Below are 24,218 nucleotides of genomic sequence, written 5' to 3'. Positions count from 1 at the left end.
ATGTGTGGAATGAATTTCCAGAGGAAGTGGTAGATGCGCTTACAGTCACAACATTTAAATGACATTTGGAATAGTACATGAATAAGAAATGTTCAGAGGGATATTGGGCCAAGCACATGTAGGTGGGACTAGTTTAGTTTGGGATTATGGTCGACATGGACTGGTTCGACCGAAGGATCTGTTTCCGTGCTGTGTGACTCTGACTGGATACAGTGGATGTGGGGAAGATGTTTCCACCAGTAGGAGAAACGAGGACCAGAGGACACAGGCTCAGGGTGAAGGAATGCCCTTCAGAACTGAGATGAGGAGGAATTCCTTCAGGCAGAGGATGGTGAATCTGTGGATCTCAACGCTGCAGAGGGCATTTAAGAAAGGGATAGATAGGTCTTTGATAAGTAAGGGGATCAAGGGTTACGAGGAGAAGGCAACAGAATGGGATTGAGAAACATACCGGCCATGATCGACTGGTGGAGCAGACTCAGTGGGGCAAATGGCCTTATTCTGCTCCTGTATATTGTAGTCTTAAAACTGAGCAGATTACTGAGGTGGTTTTCATGAACAATTTCAGAGTCCTGAAGTAACATCGTAGAGGTGTACAGAATGAAAACAGACCCTTTAGTCCAACTCGTCCATGCCGACCAGTTATCCTAACCTAATCTTGTCCCATTTGCCAGGACTTGGCCACTATCGCTCTAAACCTTTCCTATTCATATACCCATCCAGATGCCTTTTCAATGCAGTAATTGTACCATCCTCCATCACTTACTCTGACATTCATCCCATACATGCACCACCCTCTACATGAAACACTTGTCCCTGAGGTCCCTTTTAAAATCTTTCCCCTCTCACTCTAAACCAATGCCCTCTAGTTCTGACTCCACAACCCAGGGAAAAGACCTTGTCTGTTTATAAAATCATGAGGATTATGGATAGAATAAACGTGTGGAAGATCACCGCGCCCCCGCCCCGCGCCACAAAAGTCTCTAATGCTCTCGAAAACAGCCCGAGTCTATTCTGCCTCTCCAGCTAAAATCCTTCAAACACGGCAACATCCTTGTAAATCTTTTCTGAACCCTTTCAAGTTTCACAGCATCTTCCTGATAGGAAGGAGACCAGAATTGCACACAATATTCCGAAAGTGGCCGAACCAGTGTCCTATACAGCTGCAACGTTACCTCTCAACTTTACTACCCAAATGCCTTCCTCACTGTTCTATCTACCTGCGACTCTACTGTCAAGGAGCTATGAACCTGCACTCCAAGGTCTCTTTGATCAGCAACACTCCCTTGGACCTTACCTGATTGGCTTTTCCAAAATGTAGTACCACACATTTATCTAAATTAAACTCCATCTGCCATTCCTTAGCCCATTGGCCCATCGGATCAAGATCCCGTTGTGATCGGAGGTAACCTTATTTGCTGTCCACTACACCTCCAATTTTGGTGTCATCTGCAAACTTACTAACTATACCTCTTATGCTCACATCCAAATCATTCATATAAATGACGAAAAGTAATGGAACCAGCACCAATCCTTGTGGTCACAGACACTGGTCACAGGCCTCCAGTCTGAAAATCAACCCTTCACCACCACCCTCTGTCTTCTACCTTCAATCCAGATCTGTATCCAAATGGCTAGTTCTCCCTGTATTTCTCGAAAGCTAACCTTGCTAACCAATCTCTCATGAGGAACCTTGTTGAATGCCTTTCTGAAGTCCATGGAGATCATGTCTACTGCTCTGCCCTTGTCAATCCCTTGTTACTTAAAAAAATTCAATCAAGTTCGTGAGACATGATTTCTCACGCACAAAGCCATGCTGACTATCCCGAATTAGTCCTTGCCTTTCCAAATACATGTAAATCCTGTCCCTCAGGATTACCTCCAACAAGTTGCCCACCGGCAATGTCAGGCTCATTGGTTGATAGTTCTATGGCTTTTCCTTGCAATCTTTCTTAAATACTGGTACCACGTTAGACAACCTCCAGTCTTTCATCACCTCACGTGTGACTATCAATGGTACAAATACCTCAGCAAGGGACCCAACAATCACTTCTCTAGCTTCTCACAGAGTTCTAGGGTACAACTGATCAGGTTCTGGGGATTTATCCACTTGCATGCATTTCAAGATATGCAGCACCACCTCCTTTGTAGTACAGACATTTTTACATTTTTCGAGATATCATCATCTGTTTTCACACATTCTATTTCTTCTCTGTTCCTTCTCTACAGTAAACACTGATGCAAAATACTTATTTATTATCTCCCCCAATTCCTGCAGTTCCACACATAGGCTGTCTTGCTGATCTTTGAGGGGCCCTGTTCTCTCCCTAGTTACCCTTTTCTCCTTAATGTATTTATACAAACCCTTTGGATTCTCCTTAACTCTACTTGTCAAAGCTATCTCATGGTCCCTTTTTGCCCTCCTGAGTTTACTCTTAAGTATACTCCAACTGCCTTTGTACTGTCAGGATTCACTCGGTCTCTCCTGTCTATACTTGTCATATGCTTCCTTCTTTTTCTGAACCAAAAGCTCAATTCCTCTCGTCATTCAGCATTCACTACACCTACCAGCCTCCCCTTTCACCCTAGGTTCTAGATTAGAGTGGTGCTGGAAAAACACAGTTCAGGCAGCATCCGAGGAGCAAGAAAATTGATGTTTTGGGCAAAAGCCCTTCATCTAATCTAGAATCTGGTTTCCAGCATCTGCAGTCCTTGTTTTTACCTAGTTTTTACCTAGTTTTTCCCCTTTCAACCTCACAGGAATATACTGTCTCTGGACTCTCAGTTTCTTATTTTTGAAGGTTTCCCATTTTCTCGCCATCCCTTTACCTGCGAACATCTGCTCCCAGTTAGCTTTTGGAAGATCTTGCCTAATACCAAGTTAGCCATCCTCCAATTTAGAGCTGGTCTCTACTTTATCATCACTCTTTTATAGCTCATAGAATTATGGTCACTGGCCCCAAAGTGCTCCTCCACTGACAGCTGAGTCACTTGCCCTGCCTTATTTCCCAAGAGCAGGTCACGTTTTGCACCTTCACTAGTCAGAACATCCACTTACTGAATCAGAAAATTTTCTTGTACACATTTAAATTCCTCTTCATCGAAACCCTTAACACTACGGCAGTCCCAGTCTATGTTTCGAAAGTTAAAATCCCTGACCATAACCACCGCATTTTTATTACAGATAACTGAAATCTCCTTACAAAATTTGTTTCTCAATTTACCTCTGACTATTAGGGAGTCTGTAATAAAGGGGAGAAAGCTGGAGAATGGGGTTGAGAAACTTATCAGCCATGATTGAATGGTGGAGCAGACCCAGTGGACTGATTGGCCTAATTTCTGCTCCTGTGTCCTATAGGCTCTTGCTGTTCTGCACACAGTGAGAGAAACTTGGGAGCAGGAGTAGGCCATTTGGTCTTTCAAGCCTGCACCAGCATTCAACAGATCATGACTGGATATTAATCTACCTACAGCTAGATGGATAAACTGGGAATCTTTTTCACCGGAGCTTAGGATATTGAGAGATGACCTTACAGAGGATTATAAAATCACGAAGGATAGAGATGTCCTTTCGCTCAGATGTGAGCTTCAAGATTAGGGAGCAAATTTTTAAGGTGAGTGGAGAAAGATTTTAAAAAGACATCAGAAGCACCCTTTTTTAAGAGTGGTTTGTGTGTGGAATGAATGTCCAGACAAAGTCCAGAGGTCAGATCAGTTTTCCTTCGTGTGAATCCAAGGAAAGTGATGGGATCAGACGGAGGACCAGGCCGTGCACTCAGAGCATGTGCAGATCAACTGGCAGAGGTCATCTCGCACATCTTCAACCTCTTCCTGCAGCAGGCCATTGTCCCTGTCTGTTTCAAGAGGGCCAACATCATCCCTGTGCCTCAGAAGACTCATGCAGCATGTCTCAATGACTACCGCCCAGTTACCCTAACTTCGGTGGTCATGAATTGCTTTGAATTTGCCTATCAGCAAATTGGGATCCATGTCAGATGCCATATCATTTGCCCTTTCCTCCTCCCTAGAACATCTTGACACCAAGAACAGGTACTTAATCCTACTTGACTACAGTTCAGTCTTCAACACTATTATCCCCTCGAGACTGATTACTAAACTTCGTGATCTTGGACGAAGCCCCACTCTCTGCAACTCGATCCTCAGTTTCCTGACCCACAGGCCAAAACCACGAAACTCGTTATTGACTTTTGGCGGGATGTTACTCATGTCCCCATACACATTAACAGCACAGAGGTGGAATGAGAGGAGAGTGTTAAGCTCCTGGGAGTGGTCATCCACAACAAGCTGTCTTGGATGTATCACTACCTGGTATGGCAACTGTACCATTCAAGATTGGAGACAGTTTCAGAGAGTGGTGAACTCAGCCCGGACAATCACAAAGGCCAACCTCCCATCTATAGAATCCATCTACCAGGCTTGCTGTCAAGGGAAGCCGCCAGCATTCTTAAAGATCCATCCCACTCTGGTAATGTTTGTCTACAATCTCTACCATCGGGAAGAAGGTACAGAAGCCTGAACACACGCACCAGCCAATTTTCTAACAGTTTCTACCCTATTGTTAGAATACTGAATGGACTCTCAAACTCTCAGGACTTGCCTGAACCTGTGTTTTTGTTTTTGCCACTGTTTACCTATTATTTACTATGCCACTTAACTATGTGATCTGCCTTTTTGATCACAAGACAATGCTTTTCACTGTGCCTCAGTACATGTGACAATAAATAAATTCAATTCAGTTCAAGTGGTGGATGTAGTCCAGTTAAAAGGGTGAAAAAGCATTTGGATCAGCAAATGAGTAGGAATGGTTCAGAGGGATATGGGCCAAACACTGGCAGGTGCAACTAGTTGAGTTTGAGAACATAGTCAGCATGGACTAGATGGTCAGAACAGTCTGTTTCTGCACTGACTGACTGTCTAACTGTTCTATACTGGTCTTAAACCCATTTTCTTGCCTCCCCCGAGAACCATCCACTTCCTTGTTGTCGAAAATTCAAATGAACTCAGCCTTGAATATATTCAATGACACCCCCCCAAACTGCAGGAAGACATCGCCACCTCTGAACTCAATTCCTCTTGCTAATGTACCACTTGCCTTGCTCATTGCTTGCTGATATAGAAGGACGCTGAGGCCTGTTTGTATAGCAACACATCATTCCTGATGAAGGGCTCGTGCCTGAAATGTCGAATCTCCTGCTTCTCAGATGCTGCCTGAAACTGCTGTGCTTTTCCAGCCCTACACTTTTCGACTCCAGCATATGCAGTCCTCACTTTCTTCACATCCCAATATATCACTATTTAAGGAATGCGTCTCCTTTCTGCTTTTTTGTAAAACAGCAAATGCGATAACTTCACATTGTGCTACTACATTTGCCATGTGTTTGCAAACTGAGACACAATCTTGGACTAACTTTTCCAGAGTCTCTCCCCTCGCCGGGATTCACTCCCTTTCCTTTCAATTACTGCAAAACAAAAATTGAACCCCAGAATGAAAACAAATGGAAAAGGGAGTGAGAAAAGAAAGTGCCGTACTCACAGATGTCGGACAGAGGAAGGAAGTTGCAGTCTGGCGTAAAGCTCAATCTTTATTCAGAGAGGAACAACAGCAGTAGCAACTTCAGAAGCTCATGATCAAACTTCCGTATTCAGACAATAGCGGGGCTCTGATTGACAAAAGAACCAGGCTCCTTCCGCTCATCCCGAGCTCCCCATTGGTCCATCAAAAGAAGGTCGCGGTCCGTAATTGTGGACAGCGTGAAGCATGCGCAGTTCTTGTAAACACCGCTGAACATGCGCAATACCTACTGACACCGAGGAGTATGCGCAGTGTGGTCTGTGGCTGGTGTTGCTGACAAGATTTTGTACCCGAATGTCAAATGTCAACAGGAGTTTAAAAAAAAGGTGAAGCCAATTTTTTTTACCTGTAGCTCGACATTTTATTGCGTTTGCATTTTGTGTGACTCCTCAACTTTTCAATGTCTTTTCCCCAGGGTAGGGGAATCCCAAGCGAGAGGGCATAGGTTTCCATTTACAGGGAAAATATTTAAAAGGGACCTCACAGTCAGAAAAAAAACAGTTTGAAAGTTAATTCCCCCTCTTATGCCCTGAACAAGATAGATTGTTCACAGCCTATTAATCATGAGTAGCAATGATGTTGTGAAACTTAGAAGGGTTCAAAAACAATTTATAAATAAGTTGCGAAGGTTGGAGGGGTTCAGCTGCAGGAACTGTTTTTCATACAGCGTTGGATGCTGAGGGTTTATAAAACCTTATAGAGATTTATAAAATCATGAGGGGCATTGATATGTTAAATATACAAGGTCTTTTCGCTGGGTGGGAGAGTCCAGAACGAAAATTTTGGGTGAGAGGGGAAAGATATAAAAAGGACCTAAGGGGCAAATTTTTCACGCAAAGGGTGTTGCATGTATTGAATTAGCTGCCAGAAGAAGTGGTGGAGGCTGGTACAATTACAAAATTTAAAATACACTTAGATGGGTATATGTGCCAAGATTAATTTAGGATACCTGGTCAGCATGGACCGACGGGTTTGTTTCCATACTGTTCAACTCTATGGTTCTATTTCTGTATAATCAGAATCAATTTCACAAAACTAGGAATAGACCATCCACAACTTACACCCTGTCCTCAGCTGTGAACTAACTGGACATATTTGAATGCAAGTTTCAGAAAGATGTCTGCAGCTTTTCTATAAAGTTGAACATGCTTTCATGATATTTCTGAATATATCATTTTAGCTATTCTCAATTTTAAAGATCTGTCATTTCTCGTGAAGCTGTGTCTACCAGGTCGAGTCACCAACATCCATTCTCTTTCTCTCTTCCTAGAAGGGTTTGATACAGCGATCGAAGAGGGTTTGAGGTATCCTCAAGGACAGGGAGTGGGTGGAAGAGAAGGAGAGAGAATGGACGGAGGGGCAGAGTGCCAGGGGTGAGAGAGATAATTGACAGGGGGACAGAGGGTGGGGAAATGAGAAAGATTGGGGGGAAATGAAAAAGATGGGTCGTTCAGTTGCCCTATGCGCAGGAAGGCCTTTAGCAATTCCTCTGCCCTGCTGAGGCACCAGTCTATCCACACCGGGGAGAAGCCGTTCTCCTGCCCCGAATGTGGGAAGGTCATTACCTGCTCCTCCACAGTGCTGAATCACCAGCTGGACCACACGGGGGTGTTGGGCGGGGGGGGGGGGGAAGGGGGGGAGGCCATTCTGCTGCCCTAATTGCGGGATGGTCTTCAGCAATTCCTCCGCCCTACTGAAGATCCAATGTGTCCACACCAGCTGGACCGAGTGTGGGAAGAGGTTCATGTTTTCCTACAACTTGCAGAAGCACCAGCGGGGGCACAAGCGCTCCCAGCAATCAGATCCTACCATTGATGCTGCCTTCGGTCACCTCCCAGGACTGAACCTCCTGCCATTTCTGATTGTGGGGACCGATGGTGAGGGAAAGAGAAAGACTGTTGGGCAGAGGTGGGGAGGAAGAGAATGCAGGGCAGAGGGTTGAGAGAGAATGGAAGGGGGACAGTGGGTGGGGAGAGATTGGATAGGGGAGCGGGGGGGGGAGCTGAGAGAGACTGCCCAAATCCCACCTTTCCCAAGACCAGTGTTGATATCTCACGAACTGGAACCCGCTCCCCCCACAGCAGACTTTGGTGAATCATTTCGCAATATATACGTGGCGAAAGCAGTAGAATCATATAGTTCTGACAGGCTATTCGGCCCATCGAATTCACACCTACCTTCCAAACAGCATCCCATCCAGACCCACCTGCTGACCCTATAGCCCTGAAGTTCCTCATGGCTAACCCACTCTAATCTGTACACTTAAGCATGGCCAATCCACCCGAAACTGCAGATCTTTGGACTGTGGGAGGAAACCAGAGCACTGGCAGGTAACCCACACAGACATAAGGAAGAGGACGTGCCAAAGTCCACACAGACAGTTGCCCAAGGATGGAATCAAACATGGACCCCTGGCACTGTGAGGCACTGGTACTAACCACTGAGCCACTGTGCCGTCCAGAGTTAGCTTCTAACTTTTCATGCACCCTTAGCAGAGACTCTCTCCTGACACTTGTGGACCACACATGCTGTAACCTCCCTTTCCCACATCTTCAGCCCTGAGCACATTGGTTCCCGAATCCTGACACCAGATAGACACTGATGTCATCTGGCCTCCTGCTACCAACTGCAGAGACCAGAGACAATCCCTATCACTATTCTGTCCCTTACCACCACCTCCCCAATGTTGTTCGTACTCCCAGCACCCAGCCAGTTCGCTCCTCCACTCCCTTGCAGCCCTCTCTCAGATCCCCTTTACCTGCCTGATCCACGCTCACACCTCCTGACCCTGTCCACTGACTCAATCAGAAGGGTCTGTCCAGAGAGGAATGACCAACTCCTGGAATAAAATGTCTGGCTCTCTTTATCCCCAAAGGTCTGCAGCCGGCTTCCAGCTCCATCTCTCTGAGCCGAATGTCCACCAGCATGTGTTTGCCCTGGATCACAGCATCCAGAGCCTCCCACCTTCTGCAAATCAAAAGACAAGTCCCACCTTACACTCTCCAATGTGTGGTGTGTAACTGCTTAATCATTTCTGGTGGCTATTGAAACCCAAGTTTGGAATCCATGAGGATAGCTTCAAATGGACCTTGGGTTCATGTGACACTACAGGTGACTTCACTACACGATACAGTCTCTCTCTCTCTCTCTCTCAAACACACACACACACACACATGCACGTAAGTCAATAGGGTGAATTTGTGGAATTATATTTGCAGAAACATTATATTTTGCTCAAGAAGTGCGCAGTCTGCAGGCAGTCAATGCATGTAATATTTTATAAATTCCTACTTTGGAAATAGAACCAGTCTGACTCAAGATTGGGATATTGACAGTCTTGAACCTCACACCTTCCACGCATTGTCTGAGCTGTCGCTTCATTTATAAAATAGAGTCCTAGAGATGTACAGCATGGAAACAAACCCTACGGCCCAATCTGTCTACACTGACCAGAAATCCCAACCCTATGTAATCCCACCTGCCAGCACATGGCCCATATCCCTCCAAACCCTTCCTATTTATATACCCATCCAAATGCCTCTTAAATGTTACAATTGCACCAGCCTCCACCACATCTTCTGGCAGCTCATTCCATACACGTACCACCCTCTGCGTTATAAAGTTGCTGCTTAGATCTCTTTTGTACCTTTCCCCTCTCACCCAAAAGGAATGCCCTCTAGTTCTGGACTCCCCGATCCCAGGTAAAAGACTTTGTCTATTTATCCTATAATTTTATCCCCTCATAATTTTGTAAACTTCTATAAGGTCACCCCTCAGCCTCCGACGCACCAGGGAAAACAGCCCCAGCCTGTTCAGCCTCTTCCTATAGCTCAAGTCCTCCAACCCTGGCAACATCCTTGTAAATCTTTTCTGAACCCTTTCAGCTTTCACAACATCTTTCCAATAGGAAGGAGACCAGAAGTGCATGCAATATTCCAACAGTGGCCTAACCAATGTCCTGAACAGCTGCAACATGACCTCCCAACTCCTGTACTCAATACTCTGACCAATAAAGGAAAGCATACCAAACGCCTTCTTCACTATCCTATCTACCTTAAGTTATCTCGAGGATGTGACTTAAAAGAAGTTGTGGGATTTGCATATTAATGAACCGAAACCTGCAACCCATTATAAAATGTGAATGACTTAACAGCAATCTTGGTTTGTACAATATATCATTTCAGTTGCATGACACTGATCTTTTGCTAAAAATTCTGTGTCTTATGATCCTGCTCCACAGCTACCTGATGAAGGAGCAGCACTCCGAAAGCTAGTGCTCCCAAATAAACCTGTTGGACTACATCCTGGTGTTGTTTGATTATTAACGTTGTTTCTCATGAACACAGCCGCAACACTTCCTGCTGCTGCCAGTAAACATTACAATGCTGATGCAACGATGCAGTACCTGCAGAGATGAAAGTCTTAACCGTTTCTAACGATACTTGCTACTGATTCACTGCTCCTTCTGATACACGACTTTGGTAACTTCGTGTTGGAAGCTGAGTGAGCAGATTTAAAACAGAAACCTGTTGGATTTTATATCTTTCAATGTCTGAGTCCGAATTTAGGTAACCTTTATTGCGACTCAACTTTGTTACAGCTTCATGATCACCCCAGAAATAAAGATTACAAAAAGTAGCTTTTCTTTTGTTCAACAGCTGAAGCTCAAAGCACACACACACACACACACCCACACCCCTGACCTCCCCTGCCACCCCAGTTGCTTTACTATTGGTAAGCACTGAGGTCTCACTTTGTCACTGGATCCTTGGTACCGTATTAACCCGGAGGAAGTAATGCCTCACTCAGCAATTTCAACCCATATACTGTATCCAAGTAAGTTTCTCCCCACTCATTTTCCGGGGGCAGGGGTGGGGACAGGGGTTTAAAGTCGACCATATTGCAGAGAGTCTGGAGTCATGTGTAGGCCAGACCGGGTAAAGGATGCATCTGGGACATCTGAGTGAATGGTTTCCCACAACAGCAGTTTCCTTCCCTAAAAAAATCATGAGTGAATCAGATGAGGATGTTTTACCCCTGAAAATGGTTTTATCATGAGATTCTGAACTCCAGATTTCTGAATAAATTCCAACCTGCCATTCAAACCCGGGAGCTCCCAGAGTTGAGTGCATAATTCAGTTGATAATACCGCTCGGCCATTGCTCCTTCAATCCCAGTGACGGCACATGAACTCACTAGTGCCTCCGAAAGTTGTCCACCCAATCAAATCCCTTCCTGCACTCAGGGCAGGAGAACAGCCTCTCCCAGTGTGGACCCACTGGTATGTCTGTAGGGTGGATGAACTCATGAACCCCTTTATGCAGTGACAGTAGGTGAACGGCCTCTCCCCAGTGCGGACCCAAGAATGTTTCAGCAGGCCAGGAGAATTGACGAATGTATTCCTGTACTTGGAGCAAGTGAATGGCTTCTCCCCGGTGTGAACATGCCACTGCATCAGCCGGTTGCACAGCCAACTGAATCCCTTCCCACACACAGAGCAGGAGAATGGCCTCTCCCCTGTGTGAATGCTTCAATGAGTCTCCAGCACTGACGGGGAAGGAAACCCTTTCCCACAGTCCCCACATTTCCACAGTTTCCCCATGGGGAGAGCTTTCCTTGTGTCGCTCTGGGTTTGAAATTACCAACAGAATGGGGACACAGTCTCTTTCAACCGTGAGGGTGAGACTTTGATTCAAGCACTTTTCACAGTCAGTGCACTGAATCTCCCTCACTCGGGTGTCTCCGTATTCTTCCTGCCAAAGTGTCCAAAATCTCTCAAGCAGAGAAAAGCCAACATTTCTTCTCAATTGGAACGGTTGCTGATATTCAAGTCCCAATGAATCAAGTGGCTCTGTCAGAAGCTGATGTATCTTTTGGTTTCAGATTTATTTCTACATGTCTTCCTGCAAAAATAAATTCACAAAATACGTGATCACAGACAGTACTGTTAAATGAACATAACATAGGTGACAATTCCTGTAGTTTGTCAGATGCCTGATCGCATATTATCCAGGACACAGAAACCCGAAAACCCTCATGCAGCCAGATAGCCTTAAGTGTGTATGGAGGAAATCTTCATTTCGGTGACAATAACCTGGAACAAGCTGCCTACAAAGGCGCTGGAAATGGAGCTGAACCAAGGACAATGTAATTGAAATGTCAAGGCTACTTGAGAAAGCAAACCAGTAAAGTTGCTGAATGACTTTCTGCTGTCCTACTCAATAAAAAAAGACAAGAAATACAGAATATAACTTCAGTGCTAAATGAGAATGTGAAAAATAATAGCCACAAAGCTTTTATACCAGCGATTAATATCAGACATATACCATATGAAGCAACATATATCTAAATTTTATATCAACGTGCCAATCCCTTAGATTCTGCTCCATCTACCCTTTTAATTCTGAACAAGAGGAAAGAAGCGATCTTTTTCCACAATGCAAATTGTATTTAAATAAATGTGTTAAACTGAGTGGAAAAAATTCATATACCATTAAGAAGGACAGAGAGCATCTGACACCTTTGCTGAGTCTGCTCCCTCCCTGGATTCACTTCAGTTGCTACAAGTGAATAGAGTTTCCTCCCTCTCTCGCTCCCTCCCAAATGAGGAATGGAAAGGGCGAAGATATTGCTTTGCTCCCACGATTTCTCCATGATGTGGGAATCCTTGTCTCTCTCCAGCTTTGACAATCGGTTGAAAGACTACTCATGTACGGAACGTGTTCCATCTATTGCTGCTGCGAATGGGGTGTTGCTGTTGCAGGCTGTGTACCCGCTTAAAGCTCATCCCACAGTCAGTCCATTGGAACACTCTCACTCAGGTATGCATACCTCAGTCTCACTGATGTTTGAAACCTTGTGAAGCAGTACAGGACAGGAGAGAAATAAAAGAATTCGACTAGATTCAAAGGCCGATGATATTCCCGTGCCAATGAATTGATTGTCTCTATCAGATCTTGTTTTGAGATTTCTGGCTGTAAATCCTCCCTTTCTCGTATCCTGTAAAAGGAGATTACAGAAGACATTGCGGTCTAGACAGTATAGAAATTCAAAACAGACAATTCTGGTTTCTGTGGAACATTCTTTCTTTTCTCCTTCCCTCAAAAATGTGAATCTTAATGCTACAGTCTCTCTCCATTCTTACTCTGCTGTAGCTATTATCACCTTCATTCCCGTTCTCCTAAAAATGCTGAAAAATGTTGACTGACAGTTCTATGCTAGCCTTCTCCCGTTCTGCACACAGGCTGTAAGAGACTGGGCCAGGAGTGGGCCATTCAGCTCATGGGGCTTGTTCTGCAATTCCACAAGATCATGTCTGTGCTGCTGTGGCCTTAACTCCATTTCCTGCCTGCTGTCTATAACCTTTCAAATACCTGTCACTCAAAATTATGTTCAATTCAGCCTTGAAGACATTCCATGGGCCAGAATCCATTATTCTCTGTGGGGAAGCATTACACAAATTAACGAGAGAATAAATTCATCATTTCTGCCTGATATTGGGAGAGCCCTGATTTGTAATCTGTGTAAGTGAGCTCTAAACTTTCTGACTAGGAAGCATTTTATCAGAACCTGTGTTGATGAGAACCCTCAGAGTTTTATTGGTTTAAAATGACGTCACCCCGCATTTTTCTCAAAGCCAGTGACTGCTTACCCAATCTGCTCAACCTCTCCTCATAAGACAATCCTCTTCATGCCAGGAATCAGTCGAGTGAACCTTCTCTGAACTGCTTCCAATACAAGTACATTCCTCCTTAAGGAAATGACCCAGAAATGCACAGAATATATTTGAGCTGTGGTCTCACCAATACCATGAGCAGCTGGAACAAGCCCACTCATCCTATAAACTCTACCCGACTTTCATCTCCTGCAAAGTCAACAAGTTAACCTCAGAATGAGAAAATAAATGGAAAAGGAGAGGGTGAGAAAAGAGTGTGTGGTACTCACAGATATCATATAGAGGAAGGAAGTTGTAGTCTGGGGTGAAGCTCAATCTTCATTCAGAGAGAGAGGCGCAGCAGCAGCAGCTTCAGGAACTCATGGTCCAACTTCTGCAATCAGACATAGGGGATTCTGATTGACAGGAAGAGCTAACAGCCTTCTGGTCCTCCAGGAATTCCAATTGGTCAATCTCCAGGCACATGCGAGGGCGGGAGGTCAATGCGAGACAGGCAGTTTAAAACACATGGACATCACCGACTGGCACTGCGGCTCCAAGGCCTTCAAATTTCTTCCTCTCCTGGGGTCCCCACTGGTACCCCTCCAATGACACACTCATTCATTTGGCTGAACTGGTTCTCACCCTCAATAATTTCTCCTTTGAATCCTCCCACTTCTGCCAGACCAAAGGGGTAGCTATGGGCACAGGCGTGGGCACTGGCTATGCCTTCATCAGGTAAATAGAAAAGTCAGTCTTCCGCAGCTACACTGGGACCATTCCCCACCTTTTCCTCCGTTACACTGATGGCTGTATCGGTGCCACCTTGTGCTCCCACGAGGAGGTTGAACACTTCATCAAGTTCACCAACACATTACACCTTGACCTTTAGTTCACCTGGACCATTTCAGACACTTCCTTCCCTTTCCTGGACCTCTCCCTCTAACAGTGACCGATACAACACGGACATCTTCTACAAACCCACTGACTCCCACAGCTACCTGGACTACAGCTCCTCCCATCCTGCCTCGTGTAAAAACGCAATCCCTTATTCCCAATTCTTCCGCCTCCACCACATCTGCTCCCAGGAGGACCAGTTCCACCACAGAACACACCAGATGGCCTCTTTCTTCAAAGACCACAATTTCCACTCCAATGTGGTCGATGATGGCCTCCAGCGCATCTAATCCGCTTCCCAACTCAACCCACTCTCCAATCTTGGCACCTTCCCTCACCACTGCAAGAATTGGAAAACCTGCGTCCACAGCTCCCCTCTTACCTCTGTCCAATGCCCTAAAGGAGCCTTGTAAGTCCATTATACATTCACCTGCACTTCCCCCACACATCATTTACAGTATCCATTGCTGCTGATGCGGTCACCACTACCTTGGGGAGATAGGACAACTACTTGCAGAACACTTCAGAGAACATCTCCAGGACAGATGCACAAAGCAACCCCACTGCCCAGTGTCTGAATGCTTTAACTCCTCCTCCCATTTCGCCAAGGACATGCAGGTCCTGGGACTCCTTAATCGTCAAATCCTAACCACCCGATGCCTGGAGGAAGAACGCCTCATCTTCCACCTTGGGACCCTCCAACCAGACGGGAGTGGTGTGGATTTCACCAGTTTCTTCATTTGCCCTCCCCCAACCTTATCCTAGACCCAACCTTCTAACTCAGAACCGCCCTCATGACCTGTCCATCTTCCTTCCCACTTATCCACTCAAACTCCTCTCTGACATATCACCATTATCCCACCTTCACTACCTGTCACACTCTCAGCCACCTTCCCCCACCCACCCCCATCTCCACCCCCCTCTCATTTCTCTCTCTATCTACTTGGCTCACAAGCCTCGTTCCTGAAACACCAATTCTCCTGCTCCTCAGATGCTGCCTGACCTGCTGTGCTTTATCAACACCGCACTCTCAACACTGCGGCTCCGATTGGCTCCTCCAAGAATTCTCTGCCATGATTATGGACGTCACAACGTAGAAGCAGCCCTATCAGTTTCAGAGTGAAACTCCGTACCTCTGCGCGACATCTGGGAGAAAAACAACGTTTCTCCCTTCTCATTCCTCATCCTGGCAGGGAAAGAAAGGGGGGGGGGGCGAAAAACCACTGTTCACTTGTAGAAACTGGAGGCCGAGGCTGTGAATCCAAGGGTAGGAATTTCACATTCTCTCTCTCCAGGCTTTCAGATCCTCATGGCACTTATCAGTATTGGAACTTAAAAAGGGACACAAATCTGTCTGGTGTTACTGAAGCATTTAATGCACTATTCGTGGATCTCTGAGATTAGATGATAATTATTTGTTGTAATATTGTGTTTTAGATATGTCAATATACTTCCAATTATACTGTTATTGAAGGGGACAGTAAGTGAGCATTGGACGGAGAGTCACAAAGATGTACAGCACTGAAATAGGCCCTTCAGTCCAACACATTCATGACCAGCAGCTATCCTGGACAAATCTAGTCCCGTTTGCCAGCATTTGACACATATCCCTCTAAACCCTTCCTCTTAATGTCCCCATCCAGACGTCTTTTAAGTGTAGTAATTTTACTAGCGTTTACCACTTCCTCTGGCAGCACACACCACCCTCTGTGTGAAAAGGTTACCTCTTTATGCCCCTTTTAAATCTTTTCCCTCTCACCTGAAACTTCTGCCCTTGGACAGTTTTGGACACCCACTCTGGGAAAAGACCTTGTCTAATTACCCTACCCATGCCACGCATGAGTTTATAAACCTCTATTAGGTCACCCTTCAGCCTCTGATACTCCAAAAAAACAGTCCCAGCCCATTCCGCTCTCTCCAAAACTCAAACACTCCAACCCTGGCAAGGTCCTTGTAAATCTTTTCTCGTCGTTTTAAGTTTAAAACCCTTCCTAAATCAGGGAGACCCGAACTGAACACAGTATTCCACAAGCGGCCTGACCAATTTGGGATATCTGATCGGCATGGACATGTTGGAATTGAAAGGCCTGTTTCTGTGTTGTCGAGCTCTATGACTCTATCATGGGGATGTAACCCAAGTCCACATTCCCGTCTCCATCCTGCCATCTGTTGTGTGGCTCAGACCCCGGAAACCAAACCCTGACAATGTCCAAAAACCGCTTGGCATTTTTCACAAAAGCCACCAGGATTGTGAGCTTCCGTCAGAAACATTATTTTCCTATTTCTGCAACATGAAACAATGGATGAGAATTCCCTGTTTCACATGGGTGGTCTTCTCCTGTTCTCTGTATCCTGTGTTGAGGAGGGCAATGCTCGTCACTGTCCGCTCGGGTGTCAGAGTAAAGTTTCGAAACAAAATGGTTGAATTATCTGCCAGTGGAGAGAGCCCGGTTCCGAGGGACGGGACAAACAGCAGCAGGGAGACTGGATGAGAAGCAGCTGTTCGGGAAAGTCTTTGCCGCTTGCAATTCTGAGAGCAATCTCAAATGTATTTCATACTGAGCATGTCTCAGGACGCTCAAGAGGTGACACATAGCTCTGCTTTCGAGCTCGTTGGTCTAGGCGCATGATTCTCGCTTAAGGTCTGTTTCTATACCAACCTGTGAAAGGTACCGGGTTCAAATCCAGGACGATTCCGCGTTTTTGAACTTGACTTGTGCAAAACTGCCTGATCAACTTTCTCAAAACGCACCTTCGTGAAACGAGGTTGGGCTGTCTGGAGTACGAATGAGGCAGAAAACAGGGAAGTGAAATGGTTGCAGATAGTGTTCAACAAGTTGACGTGAGAGGTGCGGTGTTTGAGGAATGTCAGCAATCAAGGTAGATTGGAAAATTGGGACAGCTGTCCTCGGAGAACCGAGCTTTTCCAAGTCATGATGGACCTAGAAACAGGAAATAATGTTGTGAAAATGCTCCCACGCCTGAAAGGATCCATAACGATTCGGCAGAATTTTAAAGTCACGAGGAAAAGAAGTGAAATGACATTAGGAAGACCATTTTCGTACAGGGAGTGGTGAGGGTCAGTAAGTCCCTGTCTGACATTGACAAAGAGGAAGATTCAATGGACCCAAAAGGGAATTCGGTGGTCACAGTCCAATCGGCTTGTTTGGAAGCACTAGCTTTCGGAGCGCTGCTCCTTCATCAGGTGGTTGTGGAGAATAAGATCATAAATTCTGTATCTTACGATCTTATACTCCACAACTACCAGATGAAGGAGCAGCGCTCTGAAAGCTAGTGCTTCCAAATAAGTCTGTTGGACTATAACCAGGTGTTTTGTGATTTTTATCTTTAAAATTTGTAACAAATTCCTGCACACTGAGCATGCTCCGTGGTGTCAGCAATCAATGTGCATGACCGCCAGTGTCAGCAAAGCACTGCGCATATTCCTTGGTGGCCGCAGAAACTGTGCGTCAGCTCCTTTCCATGGACCAATGAAGAACCTTGGAGGACCGGAAGGAGACTGGTCCTCCTGCCAATCAGAGCCGGCCATTGTCGAAATGTGGAGGTTGGAACGTGAGCTCTGTAGCTGCTGCTGCTCCTTTCTCTGTGAACTTCACCCAGACTGTAACTTCCTTCCTCTGTCTAACTTTTGTGAGTACAACAGTCTGTTTCTCACCACTTTTTCCATGTTTTGTTTCATTCTGGGGTTCAATTGTTAACTTGCAGCAACTGAAAGGAAAGAGTGAATCGAGGGAGGGGACAGACTCTGGAAAAGTTGATCCAGGTCTGTGTCTCAATTTGCAAACACATGGCAAATGCAGTGACACAATCTATAGCCCTTGATGTGTTTTAAAAAACGCAGAGAGGAGGCGCATTGTTTAGATGGTGATATGTTGAGATGTGGTGAAAGTGAGATAATGGAGGTCAGAGTTGAAAAGTGTGGCGCTGGAAAAGCACAGCAGGTTAGGCAGCAACTGAGGAGGAGGAGGAGAGTCAATGTTTTGGGCACGAGCCCTTCATCAGGAATGATGTGTGGATGGACAAAGGGACCTCAGCGTCCTTCTACACCAGTCACTGCCAGTTGTCAGACAGGAGCAGCAAGCAATCAGCAAGACAAGTGGTATATAAGGAAGAGAAGTTGAGTTCAGAAGTGGGGTTGTCTTCCTGCAGTTAGGTCAGTCATTGAATGTATTCAAGGCTGCGTTCATTTGACTTTGAAGAAGAAAGAAGTGGATGGGTATTGGCGGAAGGTAAGAAAATGGTTTTAAGACCAGTGTAGAACAGTTACAGTCATACAGCACAGAAACAGACCATTAAGTCCAACTAGTCCATGCTGACTGTGTTCTGAAACTAAACTAGTCCCACCTGCCAGTGTTTGGCCCAGACTCTCTGCACCTTTCCTATTACAATTGCAACATTTAAGAGACATTTGGATGGGTATACGAATAGGAGGGATATGGGCCGGGTGCTGGCAGGTGGGACTAGATTGGGTTGGGATATCTGGTCAGCATGGTTGAGTTGGACCGAAGGGTCTGTTTCCATGCTGTACATCTCTATGACTCTATGTACTTATCCAAATGTCTTTTAAACACTGTAACTGTACCTGCATCCACCACCTCCTCTGGACATTGATACCACATGAGAACCATTCTCTGTCTTAAAATAAAAAGGTGCCCCTCATGTCTTTTTCAAATATTTCTCCTCTCATCTTCAAAGTTTGCTCCCTAACCTTGAAACACCCATCTCGGGGAAAGAATACCTGCTGTTCACCTCATCGATACCCCTGAAGATTTTATAATCCCCTCTAAGGTCATCTCTCAACCTCCAATGCTACAGTGAAAAAAATCCCACCCTGTCCACCTAGATGCTGGTATATTTATATCCAGTTATGAACTGTTCAATGCTGGTGCCGACTGGAAAGACCAAATGACCTATTCCTGCTCCCAATTCTCACACTCTGTGTCCAGGATAGCAAGAGACCATATGACATAGGTGCAGAAATTAGGCCATTCAGCCCATCAGATCTACTCCACCATTCAATCACAACTGATACATTTCTCAACCCCATTTTGAAATGTTGATTTTGGAAAGGCAGATCAGGGCAGGATCTGCAAAGTTAATGGGGATGTTATTGACCAAAGATACCTTGGAGTGCTGGTTCATAGTTTCTTGAAAGTGGAGTCGCAGGTAGACAGGATTGTGAAGGAGGTGTTTGATGTGCTTGCCCTTATAGGTCAGGGCATTTCAGTGCAGATGTTGGGAGGTCATGTTGCCCCTGTACTGGACATTTATTAGGCCACTTTTGGAATACTATGTTCAGTTATGGTTACCCTGCTACAGGAAAAGTGTTGTGAACCTTTGAAAGGGTTTGGCAAAGATTTATAAGGCTATTGCTAGAGTTGCAGGGTTTGAGCTATAGGGAGAGGCTGAATAGGCCGGGGCTGTGTTCCCTGGAGCATTGGAGGTTGAGGGGTGATTTTATAGAAGTTCATAAGGAGCATGGATAGGGTGAATAGCCAAAAACATTTCCACATAGTAGGGAAGTCCAACACTAGAGGGCATAGATTTGAGGTGAGAGGGGAAAGATTTAGAAGGAAGCTTATGGACAACTTTCTCACACAGAGAGTGATGCAAGCATGGAATGAGCTGCCAGAGGAAGTGGTGGAGTCTGGTATAATTACAGCATTTTAAATGGCATCTGGTAACAGGGTGAATTGAGAGGATATCGGCTAAGTGCTGACAAATGGGACTATGTTAATTTGGGATATCTGGTCAGCACAGACACTTTGGACTGAAGGAAAGTAGAAGTATTGTTGTGAAGACTGGAATTTCAGAGCAGCTTTCAAAGATATTTTGTCCTTACTGGGAGCAGAAGCGACAATGAAATTTTTCATTTGAGAGACAGCAACTGAGTAAGTGAGGACATCCAGGATTTTGATGGAATGTGGGAATTTGTTGCCATGTGGGGTTGAAGTGTTTCAAGTAAAGTGTCCTGAGCGGGAAGCCTAGTGAAGGGTTAGGTGGGTTTTTGTTTTAAACTGCTCATTTCTTTCAGCCCCCAACAATGTATTTCCAATGCTGTGCATCAGAAGGAGCGGTGAATCAGTAACTGGTATCATCAGAAGTCTTACGATTTTCTGTACTGCAGGTATTGCATTGTTGTATCAGCATTGTAAAGGCCACTGGCAGCAGCGGGAGGTGTGGGCTCTATTCATTGGAAGCGATGAAGCAGTTAGATAACACACATATGAGAGGGCAGAGTGGGACTTGTCTTTCAATTTGCAGAAGTTGGGAGGTTGTAGGAGCTGTGGTTCTGGGCAAACACAACTGCAGTAAATCATAGAAGCCCTACAGTGTGGAGGGAGGCCATTCAACCCATCAAGTCCACACTGACCCATCGAACAGCATGCCACCCAGACCCATCGTATGTCGTCGTTTCTGCTGGTGGGTTAGAGTAGGTAACAAAATTAGGGGTAGGTTTAAGGCAGAGGAGGAGGGACTACGTTTCCTGGAGAGTGGTGAATCTATGGAATTCTTTGCCCAAGGAAGCAGTAGAAGCAGGCATATTCAAGATAATCGATGGGATTTTGGATGGTAGGTGAATTTAGGGTAGTCAGGATAATGCAGGTAAGAGGAGCTGAGATGATGGATAGATCAGCCATGATCTTAAAGAATGGCGGAGTAGACTTGATGGGCCAAATGGCCTCTTTCTGCACTGCAGGGATTTTATGATTGCTTCATATGGTGTATATCTGATATTCGCTGTTGTACACGCTGCATGGCTATGATTTTTCACCTTCCAATATAGTAATGGAATTACATCCTGTATTTCTTGTATTCATTTTTATTGAACAGGTCAGCAGGAAGTCTTTCGGCAACTTTACTGGCTTTCTTTCCTGAAGCAGCCTTGACATTTCATTTTCATATCCTTGATTCAGCTCCATTTCCAACACCTTTGTAGGAAGGTTGTTCCAGGTCATTGTCACCTAAATGAAGTTTTCCTCTTTATATACCTAATGCTACCTTGCTGAATGAGGGCTTTCAGGTTTCTGTGTCATGGATAATATATGATCAGCAGGTATCTGGCAATCTAAGGAATTGTCACCAACGTTTTGTTCATTTGACTGTACCGACTGTGATTTATTTCGTGATTTCTTTTGCAGGAAGACATGGGGAAAGAAATCTGAAACCAAAAGATACATCAGCTTCTGACAGAGCCACTTGATTCATTGGGACTTGAATATCAGCAGCCATTCCAGTCGAGAAGAAATGATTGCTTTTGTCTGCTTGGACACTGGTGTGGCAGGAAGAATACTGATACACCCGAATGAGGGAGATTCAGTGCGGTGACTGTGAAAAGTACAGTACTTCACACCAGTTACTCAGCTTGGAGGATCAAAGAGACCGTTCACTCGCTCTCTGTGCGGGAAGGGCTTCACCCGCTCCTCCCACCTGCAGAGACATCAGTGAGTTCACCGACCATCGCAGGGGGATTGAAGGAGCTTCGGCCGAGTGCCATTATCGATTGCATTAATAACCCAGTTCTGGGGACTCCCGGGTTTGAATCTCACCAAAGCAGATAGTGGATTTGGACTTCAGTCAGAAATCTGGAGTCCACAATCTCATTATGATACCATTTATGGGGAACAAACTCCCCAATCTGATTCACTCATGCTTTAGGGGAGGAAACTGCCGTTGTGGGAAAGGATTCACTCAGTCGTCCCAGCTGCATCCTTTCCCTGGTCTGGCCTATATGTGACTCCAGACTCACAGCAGTGTGGTTGACTCTTGACAGCCCCTCTGCAAATGTGCGGGGAGAATCTTACTTGCATACAAAATATGGGTTGCAATTGCTGAGTGAAGCAATACTTCCTCCAGGCTAAGGCTGCACCAAGGATCGAATTACAAAGGGAAAACTCAGCTGACCAATAGTGAAGAAAGTGGGATGCAGGGGAGTGTGCGTGTGTTTAAAAAAAAGCTACTTTTTATGCACCTTTTTGCTGGGACGATCTGAAGCTGCAACAAAGTTGGGTCCCAACAAAAGTTACCTGAACTTACCGTCGGACTCAGACATTGAAGGCTATGAGATCCAACAGGTTTTTTTTAAAGCTGCTCATTTCTTTCAATCTCCGGTGCGAGGTTTCCAATGTCTTCTCTCAGAAGGAGCAGTCAATGTGTAGCTCATAGTATTAGAATCGTACATTTTTCAGGACTGATGGTTCATTGTTTCCTCAGCATTGTAAAGTTTACTGGCAGCAGTGGGAGGGGTGGGCTGTTTTCACTGGAAACAAAGTTAAAAATCCAGTTATAGTCCAACAGGTTTATTTGGAAGCACTAGCTTTCGGAGTGTTGATTCTTCATCAGGTAGCTGTCGAGCAGGATCATAAGACACAGAATTTGTAGCAAAATGATATATTGAACAAATCTCGACTGCTTTTAAGTGTTTCATCTTTAGAATGGGTTGCAGGTTTCAGTTCATTAGTATGTAAATCCCAAAACTTCTTTTAAGTCACAGTCTCGAGATAACTTTACAACGAGGTGCCATCTCAGCCCAGACAATGCATGAATGATGTGAAGTTCGAGTCTGTCTTGAGTCATACTGGTTCTGTTCCCAAAGTAGGAATTTATAAAATATTACATGGATTGACTGTCTGCAGATTGTGCACTTTTTGAGCAAAATAGAATGTATCTACAAATATAATTCTGCAAATGAAAATTCACCCCATCTTCTTTTCTATGTGTGCATGCATGAGAGTGAGTGTGTGTGTGCATACACGTGGGTCTGGCTGAGAGACTGTGTGTTTGCGTGTGTGCATGCTTGGTAAAGTGAGAGTGTGCAGGAGTATAAGTGAGAGGATGTGTGTGTGGGTGGGTACATGTGTGTGTGTGGGTGGGTACATGTGTGTGCATCTGAGAGAGCGCGTATATCTGAGAGAGTGCCTGCGTGAGTATGTGAGAATGTATGGCTGTGTGTGAGAGACAGCCAGTGTAGTGGGGTCACCTGTAATGCAACATGAACCCAAGGTCCTGGTGGAGGCCATCCTCATGGGTTCCAAACTTGGCTATCAGTCTCTGCTCAGCCACGAGAAATGATTAAGCAGTTACACAATAGACACGGGAGAGGGCAGGGTGAGACTTGTCTTTCGATTTGCAAAAGGTGGAAGGCTCTGGATGATGTGATCTCGGGCAAACACAACTTGGAGGACCTTCGGCTGAGAGAGGTGGAGCTGGAAGCCAGGTTGCTGACACGCTGGGAGGGCAAGGCGGAAAGTTAATCAGATGCTTTTTATTCCGGGAGATGGTCTTTCCCTCCGGACAGAGCCTTCTGATGGGATCAGTGGACAGGGTCAGGAGGGTGTGAGCCCGGGTCAGGCAGGTAAAGGGGATCTGAGAGAAGGCTGCAGGGGAGAGGAGCTAACTGTGGGGTGGTGGGAGTAAGAACAACGTTAGGGAGGGGGAGATAAGGGACCGAATAGTGACGGGGATTGCCTCCGTTCTCTGCAGTTGGCAGCAGAAGCACAGATGGCATCAGAATCTGATGCCAGGATTCAAGAACCGCTGTGCTCTAGGCTGGAGAAGTGGGAAAGGGAAGTGCAATGGGTGTGGTCCAACAATGTCAGCAGGACACAGCCTCTGCTGAGGCTGCATGAGAAGTTAAAATCTGCAAAGACAAAGCAGTACCTCAAAGCACTGGGTGGGATGGTGGCTCAGTGGTTAGCAATGCTGCTTAATAACGCCAGGAGCCTGGGTTTGATTCCACCCTTGGGTGAGTGTCTGTGTGAAGTTTGGCATGTTCTCCCCCTTGTGTCTGTGTTGGTTACCTCTGGGTGTTCTGGCTTCCTCCCACAGTCCAAAGATCTGCACTTTAGGGTGGATCAGCTGTGCGAAAGTGTGCAGGTGAGCTTGCATCTTGGATGACCATGTTAGTTTTGGTTCCTTCATTTGTAAATCCCAGAACTTTTTTAAACTTACATTCTCAAGATAGCTTTTAACAATAGTTGTCATCTCAGCTCAGATAATGGATTGAAGGTGAGACATTGAAGTCTGTCTGTGTCCCAATGTTAGGTGAAACTG

General features: G+C 45.5%; 1 protein-coding gene and 1 long non-coding RNA gene across 2 annotated transcripts in view; one reads left to right on the top strand and one right to left on the bottom strand.

Annotated features, from left to right (window-relative positions):
- LOC140460678 (uncharacterized) overlaps positions 1–5,717 on the bottom strand; it is a 56,948-nt gene extending 51,231 nt beyond the window's left edge. Inside the window, exon 1 of the mRNA XM_072555311.1 lies at positions 5,555–5,717. The gene's annotated coding sequence lies outside the window, so the exon portion shown is untranslated. The remainder of the gene's footprint in view (positions 1–5,554) is intronic.
- An 11,968-nt stretch (positions 5,718–17,685) lies between these two features.
- On the top strand, positions 17,686–22,860 carry LOC140460689 (uncharacterized). The gene is made up of 2 exons (XR_011954286.1): positions 17,686–17,795; positions 21,308–22,860. It is a non-coding gene; the product is annotated as an uncharacterized lncRNA (long non-coding RNA).
- The last annotated feature ends 1,358 nt before the right edge of the window (positions 22,861–24,218 follow it).

The sequence above is a fragment of the Chiloscyllium punctatum genome, chromosome 36 (assembly GCF_047496795.1).
Source record: "Chiloscyllium punctatum isolate Juve2018m chromosome 36, sChiPun1.3, whole genome shotgun sequence".
Classification (NCBI taxonomy): Eukaryota; Metazoa; Chordata; class Chondrichthyes; order Orectolobiformes; family Hemiscylliidae; genus Chiloscyllium; species Chiloscyllium punctatum.
This window is presented reverse-complemented; position numbering and strand designations above follow the sequence as displayed.